Source organism: Scyliorhinus torazame, chromosome 1 (genome assembly GCF_047496885.1).
Source record: "Scyliorhinus torazame isolate Kashiwa2021f chromosome 1, sScyTor2.1, whole genome shotgun sequence".
NCBI classification, from domain to species: Eukaryota; Metazoa; Chordata; class Chondrichthyes; order Carcharhiniformes; family Scyliorhinidae; genus Scyliorhinus; species Scyliorhinus torazame.
Genome location: NC_092707.1, coordinates 13,872,796 through 13,892,044, shown reverse-complemented (window position 1 = coordinate 13,892,044; position 19,249 = coordinate 13,872,796). Strand labels below are relative to the sequence as shown.

The window sequence follows — 19,249 nt, the reverse complement described above, 5'->3', positions numbered from 1 at the left end:
TCTTTATTACTGCCACAATTGGGCTTACATTACCACTGCAATGAAGTTACTGTGAAAAGCCCCTAGTCACCACATTCCGGCACCTGTTCGGGTACACAGAGGGAGAATTCAGAAAGTCCAGTTCACCTAACAGCACGTCTTTCGGGACTTTGTGGGAGGAAACCGGAGCACCCGGAGGAAACCCACGCAGACACGGGGAGAACGGGCAGACTCCGCACAGGCAGTGACCCAAGCTCGGAATCGAACCTGGGACTCTGGAGCTGTGAAGCAACCGTGCTGCCCAATATGTGAGGGCGTCTCCAGCATTGCCTTTCCCTCATTTGGGGCAGCACGGTGGCGCAGTGCTTAGCACTGATGCCTCACGGCGCCGAGGTCCCAGGTTCGATCCCGGCTCTGGGTCACTGTCCGTGTGGAGTTTCCACATTCCCCCCGTGTCTGCGTGGGTCTCACCCCCACAAGCCAAAGATGTGCAGGGTAGGTGGATTGGCCACGCTAAATTACCCCTTAATTGGAAAAAAAATTTGGGTACTGTAAATTTTTTTAAAAACTCTCTTCTCCCTCCTGACCATGCTGTGTCATATTAGCTTGTGCCTTGTGTTGTGTACACCCAGCGTTACAAAGGTTGTGAATAATATTTACCATCATACTTCATCTGTTCAGTGCCCTTCAAATATCGACTGTTTATTTTAAAAACAAAAATGCAATAAATAAAAAGTGAAAATCACACTCTAATGTTCAAATAGAGTCGCTTTCATAAGTCTGATTTATTCCATTACTGAAATGAGTAGTTTAGTAAGTACCTGTAGGTTAATGTGTAGAGAGATTAAACCACAAAATCCATTTGCTGATGTGTGTCCTTTTGCAGTTAAGCCTCTGCTAACATCAGGGAATGGATCCTGTCACTGTGAGTCAGACTCAGATCCAAAGTAATTAGTCTGAAGCCCTTGTAATTTGAGAACACTCACACAGATCAATATTAACATCAGTCGCTGGCCGCTGGTAAATCATATTTGTAGCAACACTGATCAATGGAGCTACCAGCCTTGTGAATCAGGAGAAACTAATTTCACTTCATCAAATCCACTCGGGGAATAAAATAATAAATTTAGAGAACATCTTTTACACCCTCAGGCCTGACCATCTCCAGCTGCTTCATCAATGACCTTCCTTCCATCATAAGGTCAGAAGTGGCGGTGTTTGCGGATGACTGCAAATGTTCAGCACCTTCGCGACTCCTCAGATAATGAAGCAGTCCGTGTCCAAATGCAGCAAGACCTGGACAATATCCAGGCTTGGGCTGAGAAGTGGCAAGTTACATTTGTGCCACAGAAGTGCCAGGTTATGACCATCTCCTACAACAGAGGATCTAACCACCGCCCTTTGACATTCAATGACATTACCATCACTGAAATCCCCCACAATCAACATCCTGGGGGTTACCATTGATCAGAAACTGAACTGGACTAGCCACATTAATACTGTGGCTACCAGGGCAGGTCAAAGGCTGGGAATCCTACGGTGAATAACTCGCCTCCTGACTCCCCAAAGCCTGTTTACCATCTACAAGGCACAAATCAGGAGTGCATTGGAATACTCTCCACTCGCCTGGATGAGTGCAGCTCCAACAACGCTTAAGAAGCTCGACACCATCCAGGACAAAGCAGCCCCGCTTGATTGCCCCTCCTTCCACAAACATTCATTCCCTGCACCACCGACGCACAGTGGCTGCCGTGTGTACCATCTACAAGATGCACTGCAGGAACTCACCAAGGTTTCTTCGATAGCATCTTCCAAACCCACGGCCTCTACCGTCTACAAGGGAAAGAGCAGCAGTTACCTGCGAACCCTACCACCTGGAGGTTCCCCTCCAAGTCACTCACCACCCTGACTTGGGAATATATCACCGTTCCTTCACTGCCTCCCAAAACCTCAGGCCGATGTTTCTATTTTCAGGAAAACTCCAGCCCAATGATCCTACTGGGAATACACAGCAGAGTACGTCAGCATTTTAAACAATGAGGAGACAGATTCAGGCAGAAGGGGATAAATGAGTCCTTTAAGAATCACAACAAAGGATACGGGACAAGGGACCAGTGAATACTGACGACTGTCACACAACACTGAATGATGTTAATAGACTGACAACAGGTTTCCTGAAAATGGGTGGATGATGTACAATGGAAAGGCATTAAGCGAAATGTCACTAAGTACAGTGGTGAAAAGGTATTGGAAAGATGTACAATAAAAATAACCCAAACTGCAAAGTAAATGGGAATGAGGTGGAAGGTAGAAAATAGCAGTGGAATGGGTGAGACAGACAAGTTGGAATTGTGCCAAGAGTTTTATTCAACTCTTGTCCCTTCAAAACCTCCCCACCATCTACCAGCTTCAGGTCAGGTGTCTGATGAATGCTCGCCACTCACCTGGGTGTAGCATCTCAAGAAGCTCCACATTCTCCACATTTGGGCTGGATTTTCCACTCGTACTGGTAGTGCGGCTCATGGTGGGCGAGGGCACTTCATTGAGAGGGGGGCAAAATCTTTGCTTCGTCCCAGGAGAATAGACTGATGAAGTTGTGTCCTCCTGCCTTTCAAGGTGGGTTAAATGTGGGTTGAGCTTCCTGGCGAGCTCATTAAAAGGCCACCTCACCAGAACTAAGCTCCTCCTCCAAATTAAGTTGCCCACCAGTGAGAATTTATTCAGTTGTATTGCTATTGAAGCGGTGTGCGCCTGGCGAACTTCTCCTCTTCCGCGACTTTGAGGCACGTAGGTGTTCCTTTCTCCTTCTTGGGGTCCTCATATAATCAGATGGAGAGTTGTAGCAAGCACTATCATGGCTGGAAGGGGAGGGGGTAAGTGTGTAGGGGCGGAGCAAAGGTTGGACAGTGTAGGCAGGTTTGCTGGGAAAGCGGGGGTGGGGGTGGGGGGGGGGTGGGGGGCAGGTGTTCGGGGAAGTGAGTGGAGGGCGGGGGGCTGTCTTGTAGCGAAGGGTTGGTGCTGTCAATGTTGAGGTCCTGGGGAGAGAACTCAGCATACTAGTCATCGGAGGGAACAGCCACAGTCAGAGGGGAAAGAGGGATGCGATAGGGTGGCAGGTCGAGGATGAGAGTCTGGTAGGTGAAGGTTTTATCGGGTGGGTCATGGAGGGAGGCCAAACTGGGCTGGTTTGGATAACGGCAGGGGGCAGGGTCAGGGTAGACATGGGGATGGCAACAGGTGTCGACTCTGAGGCGAGGGAAAGTGGTCGATTGTTATAGGGTCCAGGCTAAGGGGGGAGAGGAGGTTTGAGGGTCACAGAGAGGAGAGGAATGGTGATATCGGGTGGGTCTATGGTGATGAGGGAAAGTTGGTGCACGGTAGGGGAGGGTAGGAGGTAGTGGAGTGAATTTGAAAGGTGTTGCGCATTCTTTATCCAACTGTTAGTCAGTTAGTGAGACCCCTTGAGGTGGGAGGGGGGTCTTTTTGGGTGTGGTGCTCAAGGTCAGAATATGAGGCCGACTAAAGGGACGTCCTAATAATAATGAGGCAAGTGGATGTCAAAGATGTTCAAAAGATCCATTCAAGCGTCAAGGGAAATTAATTAAACAATCCAGACATCTGACTGGTCTGGAAGCTGTCAATTACAGCATAGTAAAAGCTATTTCTCTTTGAAGTGAATAAGAGCCTTGCAGATCAAAGGATCTGAGGTGGTTTAAACCCTGGTGATGTGGTTTTCACTTTCTCTGAAGTTACAGCTGCTGCTTTCTCTGCCTGAGGCAGCAGTTGTGAGTGATAGTTGAGTTTTAAAGCAGTGATTTTTTTTTTAGTGTTTTTGTCTGGACTGCTCTTTAGCTTCCAGGCAGGGGTGACTGATGAGGGGGTGTCTGTTGGGGTCTTTGGTAGAAATCTGGTGGGGGGAGTCTGGTTGGAGGGGGTCAGATGGGACGGGTGTCTGTGGGCAGGGTCTGGTGGGTGGGCTGGGCAGGATTTGCAATGTGGGGGAGGAGGCTCTCTGATGGACTTGGGGATTCCCAACTGATATACTTACCCCCTTGGCCCACCGTGAGGTCCACCGCATTGGAGCCACGCTGAGAAATCTTGAACCAATCCACGTCCGTGTGAATCCCGGCTCAGCAGGCGGGAGAGTCACGGAGGCTCGGAGAATCTGGTTCCCAGCCCATGAATAGGATGCAAATGGGTCCTACTTGCATCCTCCCGCTGGGACGGGGCAATGAACCTTGACACTGCCGCCAGTGGGGGACCGGAATATAGGAGTGCCGATCCCGCCTTTTCCCTGATGCTGGATGTTCTGACGCATTGGGAACTCCCCCACCGGCGGCGGCAGCAGGGAATCCAGCCCATTAGGACAGATGACCAAAAGCTCAAAGAGGTGGGTTTTACAGAGTGCCGTAAAGGAGGAACGAGAGCGGGAGACGTTTGGGGAGGAAATTCCAGAGCTTAGGGTCTAGGCAGGGGCGCCAATGTGGAGCGATTAAATTAGACATGGTCAAGAGTTGGAGGAGCTAGGGCAGGACGGTGGTGCTCTGGGTCACTGTCCGTGTGGAGTTTGCACATTCTCCCCGTGTCTGTGTGGGTTTCGCCCCCACAAAACAAAGATGCGCAGGGTAGGTGGATTGGCCACGCTAAATTGCCCCTTGATTGGAAAAAATGAATTGGGTACACTAAATTTAAAAAAAAAGAGTTGGAGGAGCTTAGAAACCCCGGAGATTTGTGGGGTTGGAGGGGGTCACAGAGGGAGTGAGAAGCGACGCCATGGTGGGTTTTCAAAAACAAGTAAGAGAACTGAAGTTGGCATGAGCCTGGCAAAGTTTGTCCGCTGATTAATTGAAGCAGGATCTCTTAACCACTTTTATTTTATAATGGAATTACATTCCTGCCAAGCGCTCACTGCTTGTTGCAACATTTTGTTTTGCCAGCTGCATATTCTTCCTGTTTATTCTGCAGGCGAAGAGTTCAACTATAATACACAAAGAGTATAAGATTACTGATTATTGTAGCAAACTATACCGAACTGTGCTGCAGATTCAGCAGTGGTTCAAGAAAGAGCTTGCATTTAATATTAATAATAATCTTTATTGTCACAAGTAGGCTTACATTAACACTGCAATGAAGTTACTGTGAAAAGCCCATAGTCCCCACACTCGGGCGCCTGTTCAGGTACACGGAGGGAGAATTCAGAATGTCCAATTCACCTAACAAGCACGTCTTTCGGGACTTGTGGGAGGAAACCCACGCAGACACAAGGGGAACGTGCAGACTCCACACAGACAGTGAGCCGAGCCGGGAATTGAACCTGGGACCCTGGCGCTGTGAAGCAACAGTGCTACCCACCTTTCACAACCTTAGGACTTCCCAAAGTGCTTTACAGCCAATGAAATACTTTTAAAGTCTAGTTACTGTATTCTTTTAATTTCCCAATTAAGGGGCAATTTAGTGTGGCCAATCCACCTACCCTGCACATCTTTGGGTTGTGGGGGTGAAACCCACGCAGACACGGGGAGAATGTGTAAACTCCACACGGACAGTGACCCAGGGCCGGGATCGAACCCGGGTCCTCGGCACTGAGGCAACAATGCTAACCATTGCACCCACCGTGCTGCCCCCCAAGTCTAGATACTGTTGTAATGTAGGAAATATGGCAACCAGTTTAAACACAGCAAGATCATACGAACAGCAATGCCACAATGCCCAGATAAACAATACTTTGTTTCATTGATGTTAAATGAGAGTTAAATTTTGGCCAAGGGCACCCGTCCTGGTAATAGTGGAATCTTTGACATCTGCCAGGGAGGGCAGTGGGAAACCATGGTTTAATGTCGCTATCGAACACCAACACTTCTGTGATCTGATCACGGGATAGAATGTCCAATGAGCTGTGATGGTCAGGCCCTCTGCAGGTCGAGAAAGGGGGGATAAGATGGGGGGAAAGAGTGGAGGGGAAATATATATAAAGAAAGACTAGAAAGAAATAAAAGGTAAAAGATAGTTAAAATGCAACGGAATGAAAACAAAGGGGTCGAGGTGGGGTAGAGCTAATAAGACCATTATACCATAAGACATAGGAGCAGAATTAGCCCATTCGGCCCATCAAGTCTGCTCCGCCATTCAATCATGGCTGATATTTCCTCATCCCCATTCTTCTGCCTTCTCCCCATAACCCCTGATTCCCTTATTAATCAAGAACCTACCTATCTCTGTCTTAAAGACACTCAGTGATTTGGCCTCCACAGCCTTCTGCGGCAAAGAGTTCCACAGATTCACCACCCTCTGGCTGAAGAAATTCCTCCTCATCTCAGTCTTAAAGGATCGTCCCTTTAGTCTGAGATGGTGTCCTGTGTCATAATATACACTAGTATATCATGGTGCAGACACACACTGATGGACACACAGTGGGACCAATCAACACACACAACACAGCAGCCAATCACCAGTGAGAGCACACGCACTATAAAGACAGGGGGCATCAGAGTTCCCGCTCATTCGAGTAGCAGCTAGCTAGGAGGACAGAGCTCACAGCCTGCAACACAGACATTCACCATGTGCTGAGTGCATCGACTGGTTAGGACAAGGCAAAGGTCTTTAGTTAAAGCTAGTATCGTATTCACCCACAGTCTAAGTATGTTTAAACAGTTAATGATTCAATAGAATAGTGTTGCACTATTTCAAGTGTTGGTGACCAGTATGTGATCCAGAACACCCAACACATCACTCTGCTTCTAGTTTTTCCTACAAGTGGAAACATCCTCTCCATGTCCACTCTATCCAGGCCTCGCAGTATCCTGTAAGTTTCAATGAGGCCCCCCTCATCCTTCTAAACTCCAACGAGTACAGACCCAGAATCCTCAACCGTTCCTCATACGACAAGCTCTTCATTCCAGGGATCATTCTTGTGAACCTCCTCTGGACCCTTTCCAAGGCCAGCACATCCTTCCTTAGATACGGGGCCCAAAACTGCTCACAATACTTCAAATGGGGTCTGACCAGAGCCTTGTACAGCCTCAGAAGTACATCCCTGGTCTTGTAATCTAGCCCTCTCGACATGAATGCTAACATTGCATTTGCCTTCTTAACTGCCGACTGAACCTGCACATTAACCTCAAGAGAATCGTGAACAAGGACTCCCAAGTCCCTTTGTGCTTCTGATTTCCAAAGCATCTCCCCATTTAGAAAATAGTCTATGCCTCCATTTCTCCTTCCAAAGTTCATAACCTCACACTTTTCCACATTGTATTTCATCTGCCACTTCATTGCCCGCTCTCCTAGCCTGTCCAAGTCCTTCTGCAACCGCTTTGCTTCCTCAACACTACCTGTCCCTCTAAGATCTCTGTATCATCTGAAGTTGTTGAATTCGATGTTGAGACTGGAAGGCTGTAGCGTGCCTAGCCGGAAGATGAGATGTTGTTCCTCCAGTTTGCGTTGAGCTTCACTGGAACATTGCAGCAGGCCAAGAACAGACATGTGGGCCTGGGAGCAGGGTCTTGTGTTAAAACGGCAAGCAACAGGAAGCCTGCGTGTGACATCTTACAGCTTTAGTTCCAGTGGGACAGCCCAGTGCATTACTGGGTGTGATATGAGGGGTGTTGCTTTGAATCTTGCAGCACTTTTTGTCGGCCGCATTCATTCACAATATAAAGGGTTTGGCACATGTGCGGGTTCTCTTCTCCGTGCCAGCCATGTCGGAGCCCTACAGGAGCCGGCGCGGACAGAAGAAGTGCCCCCACGGAACAGGCCTACCGGCAGATCTGTGGGCCCCGATCGCGGGCCAGGCCACCGCGGATCCCCCCACGCCCCCCCCCCCCCCCCCCCCCCCGAGGACCGCCCCAGCCGACTTACCTGCCAGGTCCCGCCGTGTGGGACCGTGCGTAACCCACGCCGGTGGGACTGGTCAAACACGGACGGCCGCTCAGCCCATCGGGGCCCGGAGAATTGTTGTGGGGTCGCTGCCAACGGCCCCCGACCGGCGTGGCGTGAACCCCGCCCCCGCCCGAAAAACAGCACCGGAGAATACGGCAGCCAGCGTCGGGGCGGGCCCGGGGATTCTCCAACCCGGCGGGGGGTCGGAGAATCCCGCCTGAGGTCTTGAAAGCTGCTATGGAAGTACAAACCTTTCTTTTATTTCCGTGGGCTAACCAGTGACTTACACAGGATTAGCACAGCCTCCCATGCAAAAAACTTTAAAATGCTGCCCAAAATGCTGTTTCTGGGTGATATCGTTAACTGGATGCTAGCAAATCAGAATTCTGGTTCACTCCCGGGTTTGATTTTCCTTTCCATGGATAGTTTCAGCAGCAAATTCCTTTCAGGCAATTGATAAATGTTTCCATATCTCTAATGAAAATTTATCAGGCGTATCAGGAACAAAGCTATTATCGTAGCAAAAAAAAACCCCAACCTTCATCCATTCGGTTGCACGCAAACATGAATTATTCATTCAAGGTTGCAAATCATAAATAAAAATATGTTTTTGGCAGAAGTCTCCTGTTCTTTTCTTCCTGTCATATTTTTCTTCTTGTTCCAATAATTTATTTCTGATCGACTTTGTAAGCGGTGGTGTGTGACATTTTAAGAAAACTTTGAACCATCAACGCAGCAAGACCAATGATTGGATAATAAATGAGGGGAGAACGCAGGGGGGTTTGCATTTCGCTTTAGATTGTGAGGGGGTGTGTTAACAGTCTTTGCCGTACAGAGCTTTATACAAATAATGAATCTTTTCTTTGCGGGTTTTTTGTTTGATTGTTTTTTTTGCTGCTGGTCAAAGTGATAAAGGTCAGTCTAAAAGAGGTCGCGCCATTTCCCGATGTCCATCCCTGTGTTGCTACCATTGCTCTGAAAGTGGTTTAGTGGCTACGTCCTCAATTAAAACACCACCGTGGGTAAATTCAATTCTATAATTTAGTGATTTGTGGTCTGCATAAGTAACTGACCAAGGAAATCTCCAGGTTGTCTTGAAAAATCCAACTAATGTCCTTCAGTCAGGAAACCTGCTGCTCCGAAGAACAGGAGGAGGTCATTATACCCCTCCAGCCTTTTTTAGGTCGTGGAAATTGTAAACTCTCACCCTGAAAAAGATTTTCAAGGCTGGGGATCAATTAAAAATGTCAAAACTGAGATTGGCAGATCGTTGTTAGGCAAGGGTATTCAGGACGACCGGATTAAGGGGGTTAATGGGGTTTGTTGCTATCTTTATTAACAAACCACAAGCTGCGGGTATGTTTCTTGTGTTGACCAAATGACCACACAACCAGGATGTTAGTTCAAAGGACAGTTTATTATTGAACACAAGACTTATCTCTCTGTGCAATGGTACACGCAGCTACGCATTAAACTACACCTATCAACTAAGATGACCTTTACTTAACTTCTGGATGACTGGCTCTGTGCGGGTAGATAAGGCCTTTATCTGAGTCCCCACGTGTGTCGGCTGGAAGTCACCAGGTTCGTCTCGGCTGCGGCTCGTCTCTCTCTGGTAGCGATCGCGGGTCTTGAACTTGGCTGGTCGTTATGCTGCAATTGGTGTGGGCACAGGCCGGTCCCAAAATAGATCGATCCCTAGTGCACTTATCCTTCTCCTCTTTCGCGGCCTTTGCGGCGGTGCTAACTCAGGATCCACTGGGTCGATAGGGTCTCGATCACCCTAATCGATTCTGGTCAATTAGGGGCGGGTACCTCGCTGGCTGGGCGGGTCCTAGTTACCATTGTCCCGAGTACGTAGGCCTTTCCAAATAAGGGGAAGTGGCGCCGGTGAGTCTGCTACTGTTGCTATTCCTTGATTTGAGGCTATTGTCCTGGGGAAATCGGAGATTCAATCTGGTTTTCCTTTGCACAATACACAGGGGCTGTGTACCATCTGTGTCCCAACTTGACCACAATTCCCATCGTCCTTTGCGGGCGGCCATTTTAGATGGCCACAGGTTGAAGTGCCGATCAACCATTATCTAATTGGTTGCAGAGCTGCGAGGGGCTGAATGGCCTCTTTCTTGTTTCAATCTTCCTGATCATCCAATTCGGAACTGGAACTGCGCTTGCCATGCAGCTGCTGGCACTGAATGCAGAGGTATGGAATTGGAACTCCCCTGCCTTTTCTCAACTCAAGATCATTTAACTGGTAATTTGGGAACATTGGAAGGTCCTCGCTTTAAATGGTGGAGAAACTTTCCACTTCCTTGTTGAAAACGGGCCGGATTCTCCGGGTCCCCAGCTGTGTGTTTCTTGGGGGCGCACTGGTTCGGGATTTTTTTCTTCCCGCTGCTTGTCCATGGGATTTCTCATTGAAGCTACCTCATGCCGCCGTAAAACCCTTGTGCAGCGGTGCGCTGCTGGCGGGAGACGTGTACCCCGAGCACCGGAGATTTTCAGCCAATGTTTTTAGTTATAGTGGGGATGGAATTACAATCTAGTCTGCTGCTGTGTGATTCCCTCCGAGTTTCTTCCCAGTATCACAACAATGACCTCATTTCAAAAGTGCTTCACTGGCTGAAAAGCACTTTGAGACATCTGGTGCTATATAAATGCAAGTCTTTCTGTTCACTCACTGAGTCTCCATAAGACCAGGCAGCGACTGTAGTTGGTGAATGAGGACGGAGCTAAGAACAGCGGCGAGTGTATGGGAGCAGTAAAATGCCATCAACCTCAACAATTGGCGATGTTGACTCATTCTGTTGGGACGTCTGCTCATTTCACTGGGGCTGTGAAATGTGCTAAATAAATGTTAGCTCAGCTCACTCTTTCCGTCTTTTTAGATGTGCGATCCAACCGTGGCTCTCTTGTGGCAGACAGACTCAGTAGCAAAAGTGACACAACACTTTATTCTGTTCTACCTTGTCAGTTCAAATTCTGGCCCCAGCTTGGCTGGTGGATGAGACGCCCTTTAACCTTGATGGGCTGGATTCCTCGTTCCTGAAACTGCGTGTTGACGCTGAGGCAGGATTTGTGGAGTTCTACGACAGCAAAGGTGGCGCCGCATCTGGGCCGATTCAGCGACCATTGAGGGGCTAGCACCATATGGGGACACGACCGATTCCAATGAAAAATGGCATCTGATTCACCGGGTCCATGATTGACACTCGGGAGGCCGACAAGCTGCAGCCGCACATACACATCGCTCTCCCCACACCCACTCATCCCAGCCGCACATACACATTTCACTCCCCACACACACTCATCCCAGCCCCACACACACATTACACTCCCCACACACACTCATCCCAGCCGCACATACACATTACACTCCCCACACACACTCATCCCAGCCGCGCACACACATTACACTCCCCACACACACTCATCCCAGCCGCGCACACACATTACACTCCCCACACACACTCATCCCAGCCGCGCACACACATTACACTCCCCACACACACTCATCCCAGCCCCACACACACATTACACTCCCCACACACACTCATCCCAGCCGCACACACACATTACACTCCCCACACACACTCATCCCAGCCACACACACATTACACTCCCCACACACACTCATCCCAGCCGCACACACACATTTCACTCCCCACACACACTCATCCCAGCCGCACATACACATTTCACTCCCCACACACACTCATCCCAGCCCCACACACACATTACACTCCCCACACACACTCATCCCAGCCGCGCACACACATTACACTCCCCACACACACTCATCCCAGCCGCGCACACACATTACACTCCCCACACACACTCATCCCAGCCCCACACACACATTACACTCCCCACACACACTCATCCCAGCCGCACACACACATTACACTCCCCACACACACTCATCCCAGCCACACACACATTACACTCCCCACACACACTCATCCCAGCCGCACACACATTTCACTCCCCACACACACTCATCCCAGCCGCACACACACATTACACTCCCCACACACACTCACCCCAGCCGTACACACACATTACACTCCCCACACACACTCATCCCAGCCGCACACACACATTACACTCCCCACACACACTCATCCCAGCCGCGCACACACATTACACTCCCCACACACACTCATCCCAGCCACTCACACACATTACACTCCCCACACACACTCATCCCAGCCGCGCACACACATTACACTCCACACACACACTCATCCCAGCCGCGCACACACATTACACTCCCCACACACTCATCCCAGCCGCACACACACATTACACTCCCCACAATCACTCATCCCAGCCGCACACACACATTACACTCCCCACACACACTCATCCCAGCCGCACACACACATTACACTCCCCACACACACTTATCCCAGCCGCACATACACATTACACTCCCCACACACACTCACCCAGCCGCACATACACATCGCACTCCCCACACACACTCATCCCAGCCGCACACACACATTACACTCCCCACGCACACTCATCCCAGCCGCATACACACATTACACTCCCCATGCACACTCATCCCATCCGGACACACACATTACACCCCACACACACTCATCCCAGACGCACACACACATTACACTCCCCACACACACTCATCCCAGCCGCACACACACATTACACTCCCCACACAAACTCATCCCAGCCCCAAAAACACATTACACTCCCCACACACACTCATCCCAGCCGCGCACACACATTACACTCCCCACACACACACATCCCAGCCGCTCACACACATTACACTCCCCACACACACTCATCCCAGCCGCGCACACACATTACACTCCCCACACACACTCATCCCAGCCGCGCACACACATTACACTCCCCACACACACTCATCCCAGCCGCGCACACACATTACACTCCCCACACACACTCATCCCAGCCCCACACACACATTACACTCCCCACACACACTCATCCCAGCCGCACACACACATTACACTCCCCACACACACTCATCCCAGCCGCACACACACATTACACTCCCCACACACACTCATCCCAGCCACACACACATTACACTCCCCACACACACTCATCCCAGCCGCACACACACATTTCACTCCCCACACACACTCATCCCAGCCGCACATACACATTTCACTCCCCACACACACTCATCCCAGCCGCACACACACATTACACTCCCCACACACACTCATCCCAGCCGCACACACACATTACACTCCCCACACACACTCATCCCAGCCGCGCACACACATTACGCTCCCCACACACACTCATCCCAGCCACTCACACACATTACACTCCCCACACACACTCATCCCAGCCGCGCACACACATTACACTCCCCACACACACTCATCCCAGCCGCGCACACACATTACACTCCCCACACACTCATCCCAGCCGTACACACACATTACACTCCCCACAATCACTCATCCCAGCCGCACAAACACATTACACTCCCCACACACACTCATCCCAGCCGCACACACACATTACACTCCCCACACACACTCATCCCAGCCGCACACACACATTACACTCCCCACGCACACTCATCCCAGCCGCATACACACATTACACTCCCCATGCACACTCATCCCATCCGGACACACACATTACACCCCACACACACTCATCCCAGACGCACACACACATTACACTCCCCACACACACTCATCCCAGCCGCACACACACATTACACTCCCCACACAAACTCATCCCAGCCCCAAAAACACATTACACTCCCCACACACACTCATCCCAGCCGCGCACACACATTACACTCCCCACACACACACATCCCAGCCGCTCACACACATTACACTCCCCACACACACTCATCCCAGCCGCGCGCACACATTACACTCCCCACACACACTCAGCCCAGCCGCACACACACATTACACTCCCCACACACACTCATCCCAGCCGCACACACACATTACACTCCCCACGCACACTCATCCCAGCCGCACACACACATTACACTCCCCACAAACACTCATCCCAGCCGCAAACACACATTACACTCCCCACACACACTCATCCCAGCCGCACACACACATTACACTCCCCACACACACTCATCCCAGCCGCACACACACATTACACTCCCCACACACTCATCCCTGCCGCACACACACATTACACTCCCCACACACACTCATCCCAGCCGCACACACGCATTACACTCCCCACACACACTCATCCCAGCCACACACACACATTACACTCCCCACACACACTCATCCCAGCCGCACACACGCATTACACTCCCCACACACACTCATCCCAGCCGCACACACACATTACACTCCCCACACACACTCATCCCAGCCGCACACACACATTACACTCCCCACACACTCATCCCAGCCGCACACACACATTACACTCCCCACACACACTCATCCCAGCCGCACACACGCATTACACTCCCCACACACACTCATCCCAGCCACACACACGCATTACACTCCCCACACACACTCATCCCAGCCGCACACACACATTACACTCCCCACACACACTCATCCCAGCCGCACACACACATTACACTCCCCACACACACTCACCCAGCCGCACATACACATCGCACTCCCCACACACACTCATCCCAGCCGCACACACACATTACACTCCCCACGCACACTCATCCCAGCCGCACACACACATTACACTCCCCACACACACTCATCCCAGCCGCACACACACATTACACTCCCCACACACACTCATCCCAGCCGCACACACACATTACACTCCCCACACACACTCATCCCAGCCGCACACATACATTACACTCCCCACACACACTCATCCCAGCCGCACACACACATTACACTCCCCACACACTCATCCCAGCCGCACATACACATTTCACTCCCCACACACACTCATCCCAGCCGCACACACACATTACACTCCCCACACACACTCATCCCAGCCGCACACACACATTACACTCCCCACACACACTCATCCCAGCCGCGCACACACATTACACTCCCCACACAGACTCATCCCAGCCGCACACACACATTACACTCCCCACACACACTCATCCCAGCCGCACACACACATTACACTCCCCACACACACTCATCCCAGCCGCTCACACACATTACACTCCCCACACACACTCATCCCAGCCGCACACATACATTACACTCCCCACACACACTCATCCCAGCCGCACACACACATTACACTCCCCACACACTCATCCCAGCCGCACATACACATTTCACTCCCCACACACACTCATCCCAGCCGCACACACACATTACACTCCCCACACACACTCATCCCAGCCGCACACACACATTACACTCCCCACACACACTCATCCCAGCCGCGCACACACATTACACTCCCCACACAGACTCATCCCAGCCGCTCACACATTACACTCCCCACACACACTCATCCCAGCCGCGCACACCCATTACACTCCCCACACACACTCATCCCAGCCGCGCACACACATTACACTCCCCACACACACTCATCCCAGCCGCACACACACATTACACTCCCCACACACACTCATCCCAGCCGCACACACACATTACACTCCCCACGCACACTCATCCCAGCCGCACACACACATTACACTCCCCACGCACACTCATCCCAGCCGCACACACACATTACACTCCCCACGCACACTCATCCCAGCCGCACACACACATTACACTCCCCACGCACACTCATCCCAGCCGTACACACACATTACACTCCCCACACACACTCATCCCAGCCGCACACACATTACACTCCCCACACACACTCATCCCAGCCGCACACACACATTACACTCCCCACACACACTCATCCCAGCCGCACACACACATTACACTCCCCACACACACTCATCCCAGCCACACACACATTACACTCCCCACACACACTCATCCCAGCCGCACACACACATCGCACTCCCCACACACACACACATCCCAGCCGCACACACACATTACACTCCCCACACACGCTCACCCCAGCTGCACTCACACATTACACTCCCCGCACACACTCATCCCAGCCGCACACACATTACACTCCCCACACACACTCATCCCAGCCGCACACACACATTACACTCCCCACACACACACACATCCCAGCCGGACACACACATTACGCTCCCCACACACACTCATCCCAGCCGCACACATACATTACACTCCCCACACACACTCATCCCAGCCGCACACACACATTACACTCCCCACACACACTCATCCCAGCCGCACACACACATCGCACTCCCCTCACACACTCATCCCAGCCGCACACACACATTACACTCCCCACACACACTCATCTCAGCCGTACATACACATTACACTCCCCACACACACTCATCCCAGCCGCACACACACATTACACTCCCCACACACACTCGTCCCAGCTGCACACACTCATTACACTCCCCACACACACTCATCCCAGCCGCACACACACATTACACTCCCCACACACACTCATCCCAGCTGCACACACTCATTACACTCCCCACACACACTCATCCCAGCCGCGCACACACATTACACTCACCACACGCACTCATCCCAGCCGCGCACACACATTACACTCCCCACACACACTCATCTCAGCCGCACACACAAATTACACTCCCCACACACACTCATCCCAGCTGCACACACTCATTACACTCACCACACGCACTCATCCCAGCCGCGCACACACATTACACTCCCCACACACACTCATCCCAGCCGCGCACACACATTACACTCACCACACGCACTCATCCCAGCCGCACACACACATTACACTCCCCACACACACTCATCCCAGCCGCACACACACATTACACTCCCCACACACACTCATCTCAGCCGCACACACAAATTACACTCCCCACACACACTCATCCCAGCCGCGCACACACATTACACTCCCCACACACACTCATCTCAGCCGCACACACACATTACACTCCCCACACACACTCATCCCAGCCGCACACACAAATTACACTCCCCACACACACTCATCCCAGCCGTACACACACATTACACTCCCCACACACACTCATCTCAGCCGCACACACAAATTACACTCCCCACACACACTCATCCCAGCCGCGCACACACATTGCACTCACCACACGCACTCATCCCAGCCGCACACACACATTACACTCCCCACACACACACACATCCCAGCCGGACACACACATTACGCTCCCCACACACACTCATCCCAGCCGCACACATACATTACACTCCCCACACACACTCATCCCAGCCGCACACATACATTACACTCCCCACACACACTCATCCCAGCCGCACACACACATCGCACTCCCCACACACACTCATCCCAGCCGCACACACACATCGCACTCCCCTCACACACTCATCCCAGCCGCACACACACATTACACTCCCCACACACACTCATCTCAGCCGCACACACACATCGCACTCCCCTCACACACTCATCCCAGCCGCACACACACATTACACTCCCCACACACACTCATCTCAGCCGCACACACACATTACACTCCCCACACACACTCATCCCAGCCAACAAGATGTCATGCTGCCAAGAGTGAGGGTGAATAAATAAGATTCCTTCTGACAAAATTTTTTTATTTTTTTATTTTTATTTTTATTTATTTTTTTAAATTTAGAGTGCCCAATTTATTTTTTCCAATTGAGGGGCAATTTAGCGTGGCCAATCCACCTAACCACAGCCCACCTCCTGGCCACCCCCCCCCGCTACTCCCCCCCCCCCCACCAAAAGCCCTGGCAGAAGCCCCCCCCCCCCGGCCAGCGGCACGACTGTCAGCAAACTATGGCGATGTTGGGACACTTTCCGTCCCCCCTCTCTCCCCCTCAGCAGCCACGGCACCAGCTTCATGACTTTTGAAATTGCAGGTGAACCGCACCGCCAGGAAGACCATTGGTGGAGATGGAGAATCGCGGAGGCCCCGGAGAATACTGGGTCAGGCCTGATAATATGCCACTGACGTTTACCGTACGTGCGGAGTGGGACACATTGACGCCGCTGTCGAGGCACCGGAAATTGCGATTTGGCGTGAAACGCAGCGGCCGCCACGATAATACAATAATAATCGCTTCTTGCCACAAATAGGCTTCAAATTAAGTTACTGTAAAAAGCCCCTAGTCACCACATTCCGGCGCCTGTTCGGGGAGGCCGGTACGGGAATTGAACCCGCGCTGTTGGCCTTGTTCTGCATTACAAGCCAGCTGTTTAGCTCACTGTGCTAAACCAGCCCGATTTCGACGTCACAACAGATTCGCCGCCAAATCGTCTTTCCCAACTTCTCCATCTTTAAAATTCACCTCCAGACTCATCATTCAGACCAAACCTGGCTCAGCGTCTGTCCATCGCTTTGGGATACCCTGAGGTTATGAAGGCAGCTACAGAAAGGCAAGCTTTTCTTTAGTGTTTGACACACATTCACCTTGTGGCCATTTTGATTGACTGAGGTCTCGGTGTCATCGAATAACAATCAGCATAAACAGTGCTTTTAGGGTGTTGCTAATGTAACACACGGGCACTCTCATCAAACTAACGCTTTAATAAGCAGCCAAAAACCAGAAGGAGCAACCAATTAAATGCCGATATTGGTAGTGGAGTTTATGAGACATTCGATACCTACCCCGAGGAAGGTGTCAGTGTGGCTGAGGCCAACATTTTTCTTTCTTCTATGGGAACAGGAAATTAGATTACTTTCCCTTGACAAGAAGATTCTACAAGGGAAGTGGGGCATGCTGTGGAGAACAGATAGGATTACCAACGACAATTTTAAAAGCTTCATAACTTCCCGAAAAGAAAGACTTGCATTTATTTATTTATTTGAAATATAAATTTCGAGAACCCAATTCTGTTTTTTCACGGCCGATACAGGGCCAGTACAGTTCCGAAGGAGCGCTGTACAGTCGTTTAGAGGCGATGTTAATCTGAAGGCGCATCTACCACCTCTCGAGTAATTGCAAAATCATAACATGTTTGCTATGCAGGGTAGGTGGTTTGGCCACACTAAATTGCCCCTTCATTGGAACAAAAAGGAATTGGGTACTCTAAATTTTATTTATAAAGAACAGATTATCAGGTCTTCAACACCATGCTGTTTGTGAGAGCTTGCTATGCACATTACAACCACAATTACACTTCAAATGTATTTGATTGATTGCAAATCGCTTGGGGACATTCTGAGATTGCGAAAGGTGCTATATGAATGCAACTCTTTCTTTTTTTTTCTTAACATCCTGTTTGCATTTTGTATTTTGGCAGAGAGGTTGGCGGAGTGTCTTGCGGGGAGCAAGGGGAACACGATTTTCAGTGCAAG

General features: G+C 50.9%; 1 long non-coding RNA gene across 1 annotated transcript in view; it reads right to left on the bottom strand.

Annotated features, from left to right (window-relative positions):
• Window positions 1-4,835: 4,835 nt before the first annotated feature.
• The window catches only part of LOC140385647 (uncharacterized), a 31,602-nt gene continuing 17,188 nt past the window's right edge, over window positions 4,836-19,249 (bottom strand). The window contains exon 3 of the long non-coding RNA XR_011933414.1: window positions 4,836-4,957. This is a non-coding gene — a long non-coding RNA (uncharacterized lncRNA). The remainder of the gene's footprint in view (window positions 4,958-19,249) is intronic.